This window comes from Molossus molossus, unplaced genomic scaffold (genome assembly GCF_014108415.1).
Source record: "Molossus molossus isolate mMolMol1 unplaced genomic scaffold, mMolMol1.p scaffold_m16_p_3, whole genome shotgun sequence".
Taxonomy (NCBI): domain Eukaryota; kingdom Metazoa; phylum Chordata; class Mammalia; order Chiroptera; family Molossidae; genus Molossus; species Molossus molossus.
The window spans coordinates 46,280,020-46,289,728 of NW_023425366.1; the positions used below are offsets into that span (position 1 = coordinate 46,280,020).

A 9,709-nucleotide genomic window follows, 5' to 3' on the forward strand; every position below is an offset into this window, starting at 1 on the left:
TAAAGTGCTCTGTCCTCTCAGTTATGAGTACCAGTTCATTTTCGTCTAACCTTTTTTTCTTTTCTTTTCTTTTTAGTGTGTGTGTGGGGTGAAGACAGAGGGGGACTCGAGGCAGTGAGCAGGGGTGGCGGGCTTCCCAGTGACCCGGCTTGGTGTGCCGTGCACAGCCTGGCCATGACGGTCTCCAAACAGGCTTCAGCACACGAGAAGGTGGAGAAGGCGGCCAGCTTCCTTTTTAATCAAACATGAAGCTGCTGTGTGCTTAGCTCTGACGTCCAGGCTGCTGAAGGCTCTGATAGCTTAGGCAGAAGCAAGGAAGAAGCTGATAAGGGGGCAGGAGCCCAGGGAAGCCTGTGGGCAGCCCAGGGCCTCCCTCGGGGCAGTCCTGAGGCTTCTGGCTGCCAGATGAGAGGCATAGCTCAGCGGCCTGCCTGAGGCCGGGGGCCTCTTCCTTTCTTGGCCTGTCTAATTTGACACGTTTCTGTCTGTCTGCCCTCTGCTTCAAACGGGAGCCCGAAGTGCTTGCCTACATGACAGAGTCCTACGGAGCTTTCTCAGTCGATATTTCAAAATAAGCATTGGAGGCAGCGTGTCAGACAAGCGCGGAGAAGCAAGAAATATGTGCAGAGGTGTGTGGGGGTGGGGGGTTGGAAGGGAACCTGGGCTCTGAGGGAATGCCATTTGTCCCTTTCAGTTTAGGCTGCTATTCTTATTGTTTTTACCAAGACACTTTCTTCCCCCAAATGCAAAAGCTAGACCTACAGGGCCCATCAATCTCTGGCCCTTTATGCAAACAAACTCTGGGCTGCACTGTGGCTGGAAGGTGCTGACAGCTCACCCCTGGCTCCCTTCCAGCCGCAGGCGCAGGAGGGAGGGGTGCCTGCTTGGAGGCAGCAGCTCTGGGGGTTCTGCCCTTTGGCACAAGGTAGTCCCTGAATGGAGACTTGAGAAAGAAAAAAAACCCCAAGATATTGCTAAGCAGATTTCAAGCCTGCCTATCAGTTGTTTACAGGGAAGACATTCCTTTTAGATTTTCTAAGGTCTGTGTCCCTGAGCCAGGCCCTGCTCCCAAGTCTCTGAGCCTCGGCCACTGATGGGTGAAATGAGAGTTTGGGCAGGAGGGTCTCCAGTGCCCCTTGCTGCTCTGACTTCCTCTGATGCCATGGCCTCTGAGTTATCAGGGATGATGGAAACCAACAGAGGCCTAGAAAATCCAAAAGAATGGAAAACCCCCATATATATATATTTTTTTCTTTTTCTTTTTCACCCTGGAATATCATTCCTCGCATTGGGACATGCACGCGCTAGCTCGTGAAGCCACACAATAAACAACTGGCTCAGAAGGTTCCTCTTGTCTCCATCCTGCCCCCTGAAATCCTACAAATGTCTCTTATTACCTTTTCAAAGGAATATAACTGACCCCACACCTTCTAGTTTCTCTATCTAGTTAGCACTTTCTCTGATTAGGAGAAAGGAGGGATGCTTGGTCTAAGAGCCCTTTCTGCAGGGATGTTCCGGCAGTTCATCCCTGTGTCCTTGTTTTTTTGTTTTAATGATCGCACACATATATTTAACAATACAGTTTTACACGGAAAGCTAAACACACTCTTCACATTTTACAGGACTGGAAACATATGAACTTTCTATTAATATTCATGCCACAGCACAGCCAAATCTACCTCCTAATAGAGGTATTACAATTTGGTTAGAGTTTAAAAGCTTAATGGCAATAGTGAGGGGAGGAAAAATAGTAAGTTTGTTTTATATAACTGAATGGAAAACAAATTCACAAACTAGTAAATACAATTTAATCTGGCCTCTCATGTGCCCTGAAGGAGGTGGTGCCCGATTTGCAGGGGTGATCGCTGTGCCCAATGATCTCCTCTCTGCAACTTTTGTGACTGCAGAATTTGTTTCAAAATTCAGTTCAAAATATTGCTGATAAGTTTTATTTGGGGTTCATGTCAAGAATATTTTTTCACAGTTCTGTTTTGTTGAGGCTTTGGAAAGGTCCATGAATAGTCAGAGTATGAAGTGGATCTTTTAAAAAAAACAACCTCAACAATGCTAACAGTTTTTTTGAAAAACACTAAACAAGAGGCTTTCAGTGTTTATTACTTAAACAAGATGAACTGGAATGTTTCTCAGTGCACTTTGAATTGTACAGGTCCTCAGATGACATGATACCATATACAGAGGACTCTAAAGATTCCACCAAAAAACTATTAGAACTAATTAATTCAGTAAAGTAGCAGAATACAAAATTAATATTCAGAAATGGGTTGCATTTTTATATACCAATAATGAATTATCGGAAAGGGAAATTAAGAAAACAATTCCATTTAAAATTTCATCAAAAAGAATGAAATACCGAGGAATAAATTTAACCAAGGAGGTGAAAGACCTTTATTTGGAAAACTATAAGGCACTGAAGAGAGAAATTGAGGAATATACAAATAAATGAAAGGCTACACTGTGCTCAGGAATAGGAAGAATTAACATCATTAAAATGTCCATACTATCCAAAGCAATCTACAGATTCAATGCAATTCCTATCAAGATACCAATGGATTTTTTACAGAACTAGAACAAATAATTCTAAAACTTATATGGAACCACAAGACCCCGAAAAGCCACAGCAATCTTGAGAAAGAAGAACAAACTTGGAAGAATCATGCTACCTGATACCAAACTATACTACAAGGCCATAGTAATCAAAACAGCATGGCACTGGCATAAAAACAGGCATATAGATCAATAGAACAGAATAGAGAGCCCAGAAATAAACACATGTCCATATGGTCAATTAATGTATGACAAAGGAGGCAAGAATATTCAATGATACAAAGAAGTAGAGACAGTCTCTTTCACAAGTGGTTTGGGAAAACTAGACAGACATAAAAAAATGAAACTAGCCCGGCTAGTGTGACTCAGTGGATTGAGTGTTGTCTCATGGACTGAGAGGTCCAGGTTGGATTCTGGGTCAGGGCACTTGCTAGGATGCAGGCTCGATCCCCAGTAGGGGGCGTGCAGGAGGCAGCTAGCTGATCAATGTTTCTCTCTCACAAAGAAGCTTCTATCTCTCCCTTCCTCTCCCTCTCTCTCTAAAAAAAAAAAAAAATCAATAGAAACATATTTTAAAAAAATGAAATTAGAGCACTTTCTTAAACCATATACAAGAATAAACTCGAAATGAACTAAAGACTGGAATGTAAGACCCGCAACCATAAATATTCCAGAAGAAAACATGGGCAGTAAACTCTGTGACATTGCACTTAGCAATATTTTTTTGGATATGTCTCCTTGGACAAGGGGGAAAAAAGAAACAAATGGGAATACATCAAACTAAAAAGTTTCTGCAGAGCAAAAGGAAACCATCAACAAAATGAAAAGACAACCTGCTGAATGAAGGAAGGTATTTGCCACTGATACATCTAATAAGGGATTAATATCCGAAATGTATAAGGAACTCATACAATTTAATACCAAAACAAAGAAACAATCTGATTTAAAAATGAGCAGTTGGTCCTCTGCTCATTTGAATAGATATTTCTTTAAAGAGGACATACAGACTTTATGAAAAGATATGCAACATTACTAAGCATCAGGAAAATGCAAACTAAAACCACAATAAGGTATCACCTCACACCTATCAGAATGGCTATCTATAAATCAGCAAACAGCACGTGTTGGTGAAGATGTGGAGAAAAGGGAACCCTCATGCACTATTGGTGGGAATGTAAATTTCACAGTCCCATTATGGAAAATAGTATAAAGGTTTACTAAAAAAATAAAAATAGAACTACCATATAACCGAGCAATTCCATTTCTGGGTATAGAAAACAGTATGGAGGTTTCTCAAAAAATTAAAAATAGAACTACCATTCGATCCAGCATTTCCACTTCTGGGCATGTAGCTAAAGAACTCCAAAACACTAATTCAAAAAGATATATGCATCACTATCTTTATTGCAGCATTATTTACAATAGCCAAGCTATGGAGCAGCCTAAGTGTCTATTGATAGATGAATGGAGGAAGATGTACCTAGATGCAATGGAACATTACGCAGCAATAAAAAGGAATAAAATCTTGCCATTTGTGTCAGCATGGGTGTTATGCTAAGTGAAATAAGTCAGACAGAGAAAGAGAAATACTATATAGCTTCAGTTATATGTGAAACCAGGAACTAAGTCATAGATACAGAGAACAAAGTGATGGTTGCCAGATAGGAAAGGTGTTGGGGGACTGAATGAAAGTGGTAAAGGAATTTAGAAGTACAAATTGGTAATTATAAAATAGTCATGAAGATGTAAAATACAATATAGGGAATATAGTCAATATTGTAATAACTATGTATGGTACCATATGGTTACTAGACTTATTGGGGGATCACTTTGTAAGTCAAATAAATGTCTAACCACTATTTTGTACACCTGAAACTAATATTGTTATGTCTACTGTAATTGAAAAATATGCTTTAATTTTATGTAAAAAATTATCATATGTACATATTGACTTATTACCTTGAAATTAATCTAATGTTCTATCAATTATACCTTAATAAAAATATTTTTTAGTTGTGGATACTACATTTTTTGTTTTTAAATCATCTCCTTTTCAACGTTTTTGTGTATGTATTCAAAGTACATCATTCCATTTTCTGAAGACCTCTGACCTGATGTGAACTTTGACCTGACGTGGCGGAAGCAGTTCCAGTTCTGTATTTTGCAGGGATTGGTGGGGGAGGTTTTCAGAGAAGTCAAACTGAAAAGTCTGAAATCCTCAAGGGTATGTGAGAGAAACTTCCTGTAACTTGGAGATATAGAACCAGAAAAGCAGAGCAAAGAAGGGCTGTGCAAACAGGAGATTCTGTTTCTGGGGTGTCCTTACCTCTGACCACATGGTTGATTTTTAGCACAGTTATCTGGTGATATTACTTTGGCAAAAACAGTGCAGTGATTTTGAGTTCTTACTGGTGGTTATAAATGCTTTTTTCTCCCAGATATGTAGTTCTAATGCAACACTTCTTAGCCACAAAAGGATTCAACCAAATGCCTTAGAGAATGAACACTTCCCTTTGTTTCTAACCTTTCTTCATATCACACACACACACACACACACACACACACACACACACCCCATTGGGAAGCTTTCCATTCTTTTTAATCTTCGTCCCAATGAAGCTGGGTTTTTTTTGGATATTATCATCAACTGAAGAGCTTCATTTTGTTAAAAATCATTTAATATTATCACTGAAGATGTCTATTCGTTAGAGGCCTATTAAAGTAACAGCTTTTAAATCAGATGGCTTTCAAAGGCTTTTTTATGACTCAGTTTTCTTATCTGGAAAAAAAGGGGTGGGGGGGTAGTAACATGACCTCTCTCAAAGGAGGCTGAGAGAATTATGAGAAGTTTCCAGCCTTTTCTAGGTGTTCAATAAGCGTCTGATGTGATCAGCCTAAGTTCAGACAGGCACCCTTCATCCTTTGGACCAGGTTTTGCTGGACTGGGGAGGTGTAGGCGGGTGGCTGGGACGTGCATCCTTGGACAACTCTGAGAGGAGGTGGGCAGAGAACTCAGTAACCCTGTTTATAATTAGCTGTCCTTTGGGGAATCTTCCAGTCTCCCTCAGCTTGTCCTAACTGCAGAAGTATAAGTTTTCCCTTTCAGATCAAGGAATAAAAGGGTGCCCCAAACTTCTACTTCTCTGCCAGTCCCAAGCTCCACCCTGGCCAATCTGTGAGGGGAAAAGGTAGCCTCCTCCACCATGTTGACTCGAATAGCTGCATTCAAGCAGCAGACCGAAAAAAGCAGGCTTTTCTCTGCACTTTTGCAAGGTTGCCACTCTTGGGGAAGGAGAGAGACTTGGGGTCTAAGATTTGCACCTAGGAATAAAATACGACTTATCAGCCTTTATTTATGGAAGAGTCCTGTACCAGCACCAATTTGCCAGGTGAAGTGAGCCACTGGCTCCCTTCCCTGTCCCTTGTCACTGGGGAAGGAAGTGACAGGCAGCTCCCAGGCATCCTGGGACGCTGCGTGTGCACAGACTGAAGAGGTGCGTCTCCTCTCTCTGTTGTTCTTGCTGCACGCCTACCGCTCGGCAGCTCTGACAGCCCACCTGCAGCCGCTTCCAGGATCCTCCTCCGCGCTGCCCCTGGAGCTGCCTTTTCCCTTTTTGGTTTTATTTCCGAGAATCTAAAAATGCTCTAGCCAAAGGACTTCATTTCATCATGCTCATGTTCTCATGTTTCTGTCAAATAGGGAAAACAAGGAAGTGAACTGCTCAATGTCTCTCAGGAACTCAGCCAGCGCCAGGCCAACGTGAATCAGGGTTCCTGAACGCAGAACCCATGCTTTGACCACAGGTAATCCGACCCGAAACAGGGGCCAGAACATTCCGAGACCCCCACCTGCTGGGCATAAATCAACTTCCAACATATAAGACGTGGGATCGCATCAGAGGTTAACAAGGGATCAATGAACTGAACTCATCACCCCTGCGTTCAAATATCCATCTGGAAAAATAAAAAACAAAAAACTCTGAGCCGCAGAGGTTAACACTCAGGAGGCAGACTGCTTGGGCATGTACTTAACTCCTGCTGGCTGCATGGCCACGAGCTCAGGACTTACCTCCCTGCACCTGGGTTCCCTCATCTGTAAAAGGGAGACAGGGTTCGTGGCAGGTGTACTACCTGGCAACAGTCAATACACTGCCAATATAGGTTATCAATCACCCTAGCATGGTAGAGGAGCAGGATCTTCAAAATTGCAGTTTGGCTCAATATTGAGGTTCATATGAATAAGCCCAACTCATTCTCCTGTCCTCATCTTTGTCGGAGCTCTCACCTCCGGTCTTCTCCCGCTGTCCTCCCAGTCCTCTGCCTCTCCTAATGTCCCCTCCCGGGTTTAACTCCCGAGGTGTGTCTGCCCCAACAGCTCTCTCCTGCCCCATCCCCCGTTCGCAGTGTGCCTTCTTGCTTTTCAGATGATTGCTTTCCTCTAAACTTAAGGCAGAACCCCAGGACGATTTCTTTTGAGCCACCCGTGAAGGCGGGCACAAGGCTGGAGACACGCAGGCCCTAGATGTTTGTGGACGGACGCTGAATGCTGGCTAGAGACCTTTCATGGAAACCTCCTGACTTCCACCTCGTGATCACCCCAAGTGGAACTGGCGCAGAGGAGTGTGATTGGCAGATCCCTGAGCACAGGTCTGTGAAATCTGGGAAGCAGCGCGCTGTGTGCAGAGGCATTCCAATAATAGTTTCAGCCGGGAGCAGCGTGCAGTGACTCACGTCTCCTGAGCGCGTCCCAGGCAGAGGCGTGGGCGGGGACACGCAGCCTGGCTGAGGGGGATTACCTGGGGAGGCCAGGGGAGCACAGACGAGGGAGCCGGAGTGCACAAGGGCAGCCAGGTTGACTCACACAGGAAAGCGACAGGGCGATGACCAAATTTGAAAGAGCCAAATGGCCTGTGTCAGGGAAGCTCTTAAAGAAACAGGAAGCATGATCAGCTGGTTCCAAGCCCAGAAAAGGAAAATTCCGAGTGTCTGCCTGCCTTTGTTCTCCCTGAAATTTATCAAGATGAATGTCTGCTGAGCACGGCACTGCTCTTCTGAGAAATGAGATGCAGCGACCCGCCTCGGCTGGGGCCCCCACAGACATCTGCCAGGCCTGCCAGGATGTTTAGGGTGGCTCCCACTGCCGCCCTCGCTGCCACCCTCACTACCACCCTCACGTGTAATTGCTGTAGCTAACGTCTAGTGACAGCCTCTCCCGTTCAGTGTTATGGGTGGCCAGCATTTGGGGTGGAGGGGTACTCTGCTCACCGAGAGACCTGGCAGCAGCCTGAGCCAGACAGAGGAAGGGGCATATTTTCTAACGTCTACCCAAAGGAGGACAGCATTTTTTTATAACTAGCACAAAGACATCCTAGCAAGCTGTGGTGTTTGCTGAGCACTTGCTATATGTCTAACTCGGTGGTAAGAACTGGACGCACGTTGTCACATTTAATTCTTACAACCATCCTAAGAGTCGGATTCTTTTAGTAACCCTGTTTTGTGGGTTGAGGAAGTGGAAGCGCAGGGAAGTAGAGCAATCTGTCTGATACCACACAGCTATTTGAATCAGATTTGGAATTTGAACAGACCATGCTCCTTCCCAGTATGATTTTGTTTAGTCCTAGTTGATGATGATGATTTAAGTTCTTGGTAGTTGGGATGCATTTTTTTGTAGCCTGTGTTCTCAGGGATATTTCCATCAGCCTCAAGGGTGAAGAGAGAATGGTGGAGTGATGGGGAGTTCTTGGAGGGGTTGGCTTCATAATTGTAGGGCCAGGCTACTCCAGGACCTACCCACAGGCACGATGAGGCTTAAATGTCCCTGGCTGAGTGGCAGGTCTGGGTGGGAGGTCTCTAGGCAGCACAAGGCAAGAGGCTCTGTTGATGAACATGGACTTGTCACTGCTCTGTTCTCCCAATGCCCAGAGCATGGTGGGCCTTCCTGCCAGCATTTATTATGGAACTCCCCCCAAAAGACAGCCAGGATAACTTGTCACCCCAATGGAGTTGCCACTCTCAAGAGAGACAACAAGTGTTAGAAGTGTAAGTCCAGAAGTTCTCAGGCATCAGTACCCGTATAATCATATTCCTAGTCCAGGAACTGGCATGCTGACCAGTTCCCCAGGTCATTCGGACATAAGCACTTAAGACTATTCTTGTGAAACAATGCTTTGGGGTTTTCATTCTATGGGAAGTGGATCATCTTCCCAAGCTAAATAAAACGAGGAATGCTTACCGTAAAAATACCCTTGTCAAATGCAAGCCAAAAACCATAGTGTCTTAGCTGACCACTGCATCTTTTTAGGATACTTTTATTTTTGAAAAGGAACTGGAAATAATTTGCTCACAGCCACAGGTGAAGGGTCTTGGAGGGGGGCCGAAGCAATCTGTGATGCATGAATTGCCCTAAATTAAAGTCAGAAAAAAAGGAACATATAAATTTGAATGGCCTGGACTGTATTTTGGGGGCCTATTTCCCAATGTTTCTGCAAAACTAAAGATTTTCATGTATGAAAACAAAGATTTGGAAATAAGGATAGATGAAGACGTGTTTCAGAAGGGTGACCTATGCCTCTGAGGTTCAGGCACGGAGGGTTCTTCAGGCTGCAGGGTGAGCTGCTTCTAATTTTATACCCACTTCCCTCCTCCTTATGAAAAGAACAGGCTTCACCTGGGTTGTGATATGAAGAGCAACATGAAGCCATGTGGCCCAGAAATTTCTCTCCAACCTGCCTGACACTTTATCCTTATATGGTTTTCCTTTGTCTCTGGAAGCACTGGGAACGGTATGACTACCCACATCACGGTGCCCCAAGAACACCTTGATCCTTTTGTCAGCTGCCATCCTGGAAGGGAGAGCTTGCACGCCCTGGCAACGAGCTGAGAGAATTAAGGCAGGTGAGGAGGCATCAGATGGATAATGGGATGGGAGAGAGCTAATGAGATCAGACAGGGCATCTAAGGAGGAGGGGGTGTAAATGAAAGAAAAGAGCAAAACTCCAGGAAAAAACTAAACAAAATGGAGATAAGCAATCAATCAGATGCAAAGTTCAAAACACTGGTTATAAGGTTGCTCAAGGAACTTGGTGAGACATTCAAGGGACTTAGTGAGACCTTCAAGGAACTTAAGGAGACCTCCAAGAGACTT

At 44.1% G+C, this 9,709-nt stretch overlaps 1 long non-coding RNA gene across 2 annotated transcripts; it reads left to right on the forward strand.

The window, feature by feature from the left end:
* Positions 1-435: 435 nt before the first annotated feature.
* Positions 436-9,466, forward strand: LOC118642211. Of its 2 annotated transcripts, none has more exons than XR_004961676.1 (4): positions 436-629; positions 6,266-6,369; positions 6,990-7,212; positions 9,337-9,466. It is a non-coding gene; the product is annotated as an uncharacterized LOC118642211 (long non-coding RNA). The 2 variants fall into 2 exon arrangements; XR_004961677.1 differs by having other exon boundaries at positions 7,015-7,212.
* The last annotated feature ends 243 nt before the right edge of the window (positions 9,467-9,709 follow it).